We start from the raw sequence: 7,935 nt of genomic DNA on the forward strand, positions 1-7,935 counted from the left end.
GCATCTTTGAGATCTAAGACTGTGAAGTAAGTAGCCCCGCCCGGAATTAAAGCAAGCAGGTTATATGGATTGGGCACGACTGGATGTATACTAACAACCGCATCATTGACTGCTCTCAAGTCCTGCACAGGTCGATACTCATCTGTACCGGGCTTTTGAACAGGCAGCAATGGGGTGTTCCAGGGGGAAGTACAGAATTTTAGGATACCATACCGTATGAACTTATCCAGATAAGATTGAATGTTCTTCTTAGCCTTCTGCGGGATGTGGTATTGTCTTAGGCTCACTGGATAAACCCCAAGTTTTAGTTCAATTTTTATAGGTGGAATATTGCGGGCCAGTCCTGGTGGGTTGTTCTCTGCCCAAACTCCTGGTATGTTGAATAATGTCTCATCACTCCTAGGGTTTTGGCTAGTCAACACTGTATAAAGTCGCCACTCTTCTTCCTTTGGTACGGATAAAGTCATAATACCTGAAGGTCCATTAAACTTTAGGGATGTTGTTCCATTTGGTAGGAACGTAATCTGCGCTTGTAACTTTGATAGCATATCACGTCCCAGCAATTGGACTGGACATTCAGGCATATAAAGGAATTGATGTTTTACTACGTGGCCTCCCAATGTACAGAGTCGACTTTTAAGAACCGGTTTTTCAGCACTTCTTCCAGTTGCTCCTATCACAGTAATAGTCCTTCCAGATGGAGGAGCAACTAGATTAGTCACCACTGAATGTTCAGCACCAGTGTCGATCATGAACGCACTCCTTTTTCCCCCTATTGATACATCGACCATAGGCTCCGCTCGACCAAGGGGGATGGAGCCCGGTCGGTATCAATAGTCCTCCATGACCGTGTCAGCCAATCCTACAAAGTCCCTACCTTCTCTATCGCGGGACCTTTGCGCTGCTGGAATATACCTGTCTTCCCTAACACTTCCTCTGTTCCCATTACTCCCTCTATAACCATTACTCCCTCCGGGGCCTCCTCTACCTCTCGCTCTGCCTCTAAAGTTTCCGTAACCTGACCTAGGTCTGTCTCTCTCAGACTGTTCTCTTCGCGGACACTCATTTCTCCAATGCCCTTCTTCCTTACAGTAAGCGCACTGATTTCTACTTAGAGGTTCCTCATTCCATCTACTATCGCCTCTATCCGGGCCCCGTCTATCTACGCCTGCGATCGCTACCGCTAGCATATCAGCCTTTTTACGCATCTTGCGCTCTTCCTCTTTCTTACTTTCTGTATCCCTGTTCATATAAACCTTATTTGCTACCTCCATTAGTTGGGTGATGGACATACCTGCAAACCCTTCTAACTTTTGTAGCTTGCGCTTAATATCTCCGTATGCTTGGCTGACAAAGGCGGAGTTAACCATTCGGGAATTATCTGCGTCTTCCGGATTAAAGGGGGTATACAAGCGGTATGCCTCCAATAATCGGTCATAAAAGACACTGGGCGCTTCATCGCTTTTCTGGATCACCTCAACTGTCTTCGACATGTTAATAGCTTTCTTTCCTCCGGCTTTCATGCCAGCAATTATAGCGTCTCTATAGGCTCTGAGTTGAACCATATCAGCACCATTTACGTTCCAATCGGGATCAGTGTTGGGATAATGTGTTGCGGCCCATGCTGCTGGATTAGCTTGGTTCAAAGCACGGGCTTTATCTTCCAATGCTTTAATGGCTGCTTGATTTATTCTTGTCCTTTCCTCATTGTTAAATAAAGTCATTAGTAACTGCTGGCAATCAGCCCATGTCGGATTATGCGTCTGTACTATTGAGGTGAACAGATCAGTCATAGCTTGTGGTTTCTCAGTATACGAGGAATTATGGGTCTTCCAGTTTAAAAGATCGGTTGTGGTGAATGGGACATATACGAAGACTGGGTCAGCGTGTGCCATTTGACCTGCGGCATCGATATAAGCTGACCCGGGATTCAGACGAAGAGGCATCTGATAGTGCTTTAATTGTTGGGCACCAGTCAACTGTCGGGTTTGGATGGGGCTACGTAGAGAGGCGTCAGTCATGGGTTCCGGTCGGGGAGAGATAGGGTATGGGGATGTGGGAGGTTGGCTTTGGGAAAAGGTTGTAAATAAAACACTTCGAGTCGAGCTAGATGAAGCTTGACCGGAAGTCTGAAGTGGCGCCAAATCAGGATATTCGTTTCTAATGGGGGTGGGTTCTGGTTCCGGAAGGGGAGATTTAGTACGAGGGGGGGTGGATCCTGTACTGGAGGAGGAAGCGGAAGTGGATGAGGGTAATGAGGGGAGGGGTGCAGGACTTCCTGCGTTTGCGTCACTTCCTCTTAACGGAAAGTAAGGGGGCGGCAAAGGGATCTCGGACTCAGGGGGCGTGTCCAAAATGGGCCTAACACCAGTCCTAGTGGACGAACAAGTCCTAGCTACCATGAGGCGACACTGCTCCTCGTGGCATGTCTGGAGCCATTTTGGCGAGTCATTTACGGCCTGTCTCCAACAGTCAATATAAGGAAACTGGCCGTAAAGTTCAGGCCTACCTGATACAGCCACGTGTAAGCGCTGTACCAGAGTTGGATCCAAACTGCCACGTGGCGGCCATGCCGCAACCAAAGTAGGCCACTCCCTAGTGCACAAAGTAACTAAACGTACAGGAGACATCTTAACCCCAAAATCACAAGTTTTGAATCCCTTTTTAAAATTCTTCACCATACAACCTAAGGGATCCGGAATCGTTGATTGCGACGCACCCATACTTAACAATGGAACGTCGTCGACAACGAATACTATACACGCGTACTATTCAACAGTCACACCCGTTTCCTCTGGCAACAGCACCACGCGGTACAGTTACCAAGTGAAACGTACACAATAACAATAAACACTCAGGGAATTCCCGTACACACACAGCTGTTACACCAGTCACTATATAATCAATATTATGCCCTTTGGCGTAACTATACAGTCACCCACGCTATAATTCTCTATATACGAATTACCCGTCTATAACACACCCCAGTAACATCGTCTTTTACAAATAGCGGTTACAGTACGGTTAGCATAGGTCAAAGCACAAGTTAAGGTCACAATACAATTATTAGTGGTTATGGTGTTAAAACATGCAATTGACGACAATGATTAGTACTTATATACAGTGTCAGTAAATATACAGGGTTATGGTACCGTGCACTATAATACAGCAACACACTATTAACACTCTCGCTAGACGGCTGAGCTCGCGCTATCTAACAAGATATACACTTTACTAAAACAATCGTTAACACATTTACAATTCCCAACTAAACTATTGGCCAGTACCTTGAATGGACTACCTAAAAACAATCTACATACGTTTTGGTTAGCCACACTGCCCAATCACCACATATATAGCGAGCTAGAGGACCGAATTTACACAGACGCCTCTTAGTCGCACTATCAAAAGTCTAGTGGGTTCCAAATTTACACGCCTTCCCACTTAGCCCAGATAGGATGAGAGCTAGCGAACCGAATTTACACAGACGCCGCTTAGTCTCCCGGTCTCTCCGACCTAGCGAACAAAATGTACACCCTAGAACGCTAGTCTAGACAAGACACCGGTGTCCGGCTAGGGCTATTTACACCAGAGCCCCGCCTGACTAACAGAATCAAACGGTCTGACTAAAGAGCGTTCGATCGAGCGGTGCGCCTTCGCTCCTTCCCTCCGACAGAGGGGGCAGATACACAGATTCAAAACCCCTTTGGGCCTACCGCACAATCGGTATACCCCTAGTGGGTCCTGCCGTCTAAAACAGCAGTTGTCTTACCTCCTCGTTCCTGAACCTGAGTTCACACTCATCGACGGGGACACCCCAGCACTTCTCACGTAGAGGCCGATGATCTCCTGGACAACGGCCCAGTGGCGCCGAGACGAAGGGAGGTCCACGCAGAAGTTCAGGGGTGCAGCCGTAGAGAACGTGGGCAAATATAGACCGTCTCACGCCTCTGCCTCTCAGCTACCGTTGAACGATGAGCTTCCCGGCCAATGCACCAAATGATACCGGAGAAACTGACGGAAGCCAAGCACAGAGAGATGGACACAGGTTTCTTCAGGAAGGAAGAGATTCTTTATTGGATCACCGATCGGGACTCAGAGGGACTAGCGTCACCAAAATACCACAAGTTCTGAGCCCCGGACAATAGTGCAGGCTCCTTATATAGGCATATAACTCCTCCCATATTAAGCTCCACCCGCACATTCTCTTAACCAATCAACACAAATAAGAATTAACTTCCTGTTTGACCGCATGGCTTGTCCAGCACAATGGAGGAGGGGAATACTATATCCTGTATTCTTGCACATGCTCCGTACACTACTGATCGTATCTTGCCTCGTGCAACCAACTGATCGATACGTCAGCATATGCACGTACACATGCCACGTGGTAATCTCGGCCTACTAAATTTATTTTTACCGAGATTCCACCACAACGTGTTATGTGTATGAAGATATGATACGTGTTATGTGTGTATGAAGATATGATACATGTTATGTGTGTATGAAGATATGATACGTGTTATGTGTATGAAGATATGATACGTGTTATGTGTATGAAGATATGATACGTGTTATGTGTATGAAGATATGATACATGTTATGTGTGTATGAAGATATGATACATGTTATGTGTATGAAGGTATGATACGTGTTATGTGTATGAAGATATGATACGTGTTATGTGTATGAAGATATGATACGTGTTATGTGTATGAAGATATGATACATGTTATGTGTATGAAGATATGATACGTGTTATGTGTATGAAGATATGATACATGTTATGTGTATGAAGGTATGATACGTGTTATGTGTGTATGAAGATATGATACATGTTATGTGTATGAAGGTATGATACGTGTTATGTGTATGAAGGTATGATACGTGTTATGTGTATGAAGGTATGATATGTGTATGAAGATATGATACATGTTATGTGTATGAAGATATGATACGTGTTATGTGTATGAAGGTATGATACGTGTTATGTGTATGAAGGTATGATACGTGTTATGTGTATGAAGATATGATACGTGTTATGTGTGTATGAAGATATGATACATGTTATGTGTATAAAGGTATGATACATGTTATGTGTATAAAGGTATGATACATGTTATGTGTGTATGAAGATATGATACATGTTATGTGTATGAAGGTATGATATGTGTTATGTGTATGAAGGTATGATACGTGTTATGTGTATGAAGGTATGATACGTGTTATGTGTATGAAGATATGATACATGTTATGTGTATGAAGATATGATACATGTTATGTGTATGAAGATATGATACATGTTATGTGTATGAAGATATGATACATGTTATGTGTATGAAGATATGATACGTGTTATGTGTATGAAGATATGATACGTGTTATGTGTATGAAGATATGATACGTGTTATGTGTATGAAGATATGATACGTGTTATTTGTATGAAGATATGATACATGTTATGTGTATGAAGATATGATACATGTTATGTGTATGAAGATATGATACATGTTATGTGTATGAAGATATGATACATGTTATGTGTATGAAGGTATGATACGTGTTATGTGTATGAAGATATGATACGTGTTATGTGTGTATGAAGATATGATACATGTTATGTGTATGAAGGTATGATACGTGTTATGTGTATGAAGGTATGATACGTGTTATGTGTATGAAGGTATGATACGAGTTATGTGTTGGAAGATATGATACATGTTATGTGTATGAAGGTATGATACGTGTTATGTGTATGAAGGTATGATACGTGTTATGTGTATGAAGATATGATACGTGTTATGTGTGTATGAAGATATGATACATGTTATGTGTATAAAGGTATGATACATGTTATGTGTGTATGAAGTTATGATACATGTTATGTGTGTATGAAGATATGATACATGTTATGTGTATGAAGGTATGATACGTGTTATGTGTATGAAGGTATGATACGTGTTATGTGTATGAAGGTATGATACGTGTTATGTGTATGAAGACATGATACATGTTATGTGTATGAAGATATGATACATGTTATGTGTATGAAGATATGATACGTGTTATGTGTATGAAGATATGATACGTGTTATGTGTATGAAGATATGATACGTGTTATTTGTATGAAGATATGATACATGTTATCTGTATGAAGATATGATACATGTTATGTGTATGAAGATATGATACGTGTTATGTGTATGAAGATATGATACATGTTATGTGTATGAAGATATGATACATGTTATGTGTATGAAGGTATGATACGTGTTATGTGTATGAAGATATGATACGTGTTATGTGTGTATGAAGATATGATACGTGTTATGTGTATGAAGATATGATACGTGTTATGTGTATGAAGATATGATACATGTTATGTGTATGAAGATATGATACATGTTATGTGTTTGAAGATATGATACGTGTTATCTGTATGAAGATATGATACGTGTTATGTGTATGAAGATATGATACGTGTTATGTGTATGAAGGTATGATACGTGTTATGTGTATGAAGGTATGATACGTGTTATGTGTATGAAGATATGATACGTGTTATGTGTATGAAGGTATGACACGTGTTATGTGTATGAAGATATGATACATGTTATGTGTATGAAGATATGATACATGTTATGTGTATGAAGGTATGATACATGTTACGTGTATGAAGATATGATACATGTTATGTGTTTGAAGATATGATACGTGTTATCTGTATGAAGATATGATACGTGTTATGTGTATGAAGATATGATACGTGTTATGTGTATGAAGGTATGATACGTGTTATGTGTATGAAGGTATGATACGTGTTATGTGTATGAAGATATGATACGTGTTATGTGTATGAAGATATGATACGTGTTATGTGTATGAAGGTATGACACGTGTTATGTGTATGAAGATATGATACATGTTATGTGTATGAAGATATGATACATGTTATGTGTATGAAGGTATGACACGTGTTATGTGTATGAAGATATGATACGTGTTATGTGTATGAAGATATGACACGTGTTATGTGTATGAAGATATGATACGTGTTATGTGTATGAAGATATGATACGTGTTATGTGTATGAAGATATGATACGTGTTATGTGTATGAAGATATGATACGTGTTATGTGTATGAAGATATGATACGTGTTATGTGTATGAAGATATGATACGTGTTATGTGTATGAAGGTATGATACATGTTATGTGTATGAAGATATGATACATGTTATGTGTATGAAGGTATGACACGTGTTATGTGTATGAAGATATGACACGTGTTATGTGTATGAAGATATGGCACGTGTTATGTGTATGAAGATATGATACGTGTTATGTGTATGAAGATATGATACGTGTTATGTGTATGAAGGTATGACACGTGTTATGTGTATGAAGATATGATACATGTTATGTGTATGAAGATATGATACATGTTATGTGTATGAAGGTATGACACGTGTTATGTGTATGAAGATATGATACGTGTTATGTGTATGAAGATATGACACGTGTTATGTGTATGAAGATATGATACGTGTTATGTGTATGAAGGTATGATACGTGTTATGTGTATGAAGGTATGATACGTGTTATCTGTATGAAGATATGATACGTGTTATCTGTATGAAGGTATGATACGTGTTATGTGTATGAAGATATGATACGTGTTATGTGTGTATGAAGATATGATACGTGTTATGTGTATGAAGATATGATACGTGTTATGTGTATGAAGATATGATACATGTTATGTGTATGAAGGTATGATACGTGTTATGTGTATGAAGATATGATACGTGTTATCTGTATGAAGATATGATACATGTTATGTGTATGAAGATATGATACGTGTTAAGTGTATGAAGATATGATACATGTTATGTGTATGAAGGTATGATACATGTTATGTGTATGAAGATATGA

This window comes from Pelobates fuscus, chromosome 8 (assembly GCF_036172605.1).
Source record: "Pelobates fuscus isolate aPelFus1 chromosome 8, aPelFus1.pri, whole genome shotgun sequence".
Lineage (NCBI taxonomy): Eukaryota > Metazoa > Chordata > Amphibia > Anura > Pelobatidae > Pelobates > Pelobates fuscus.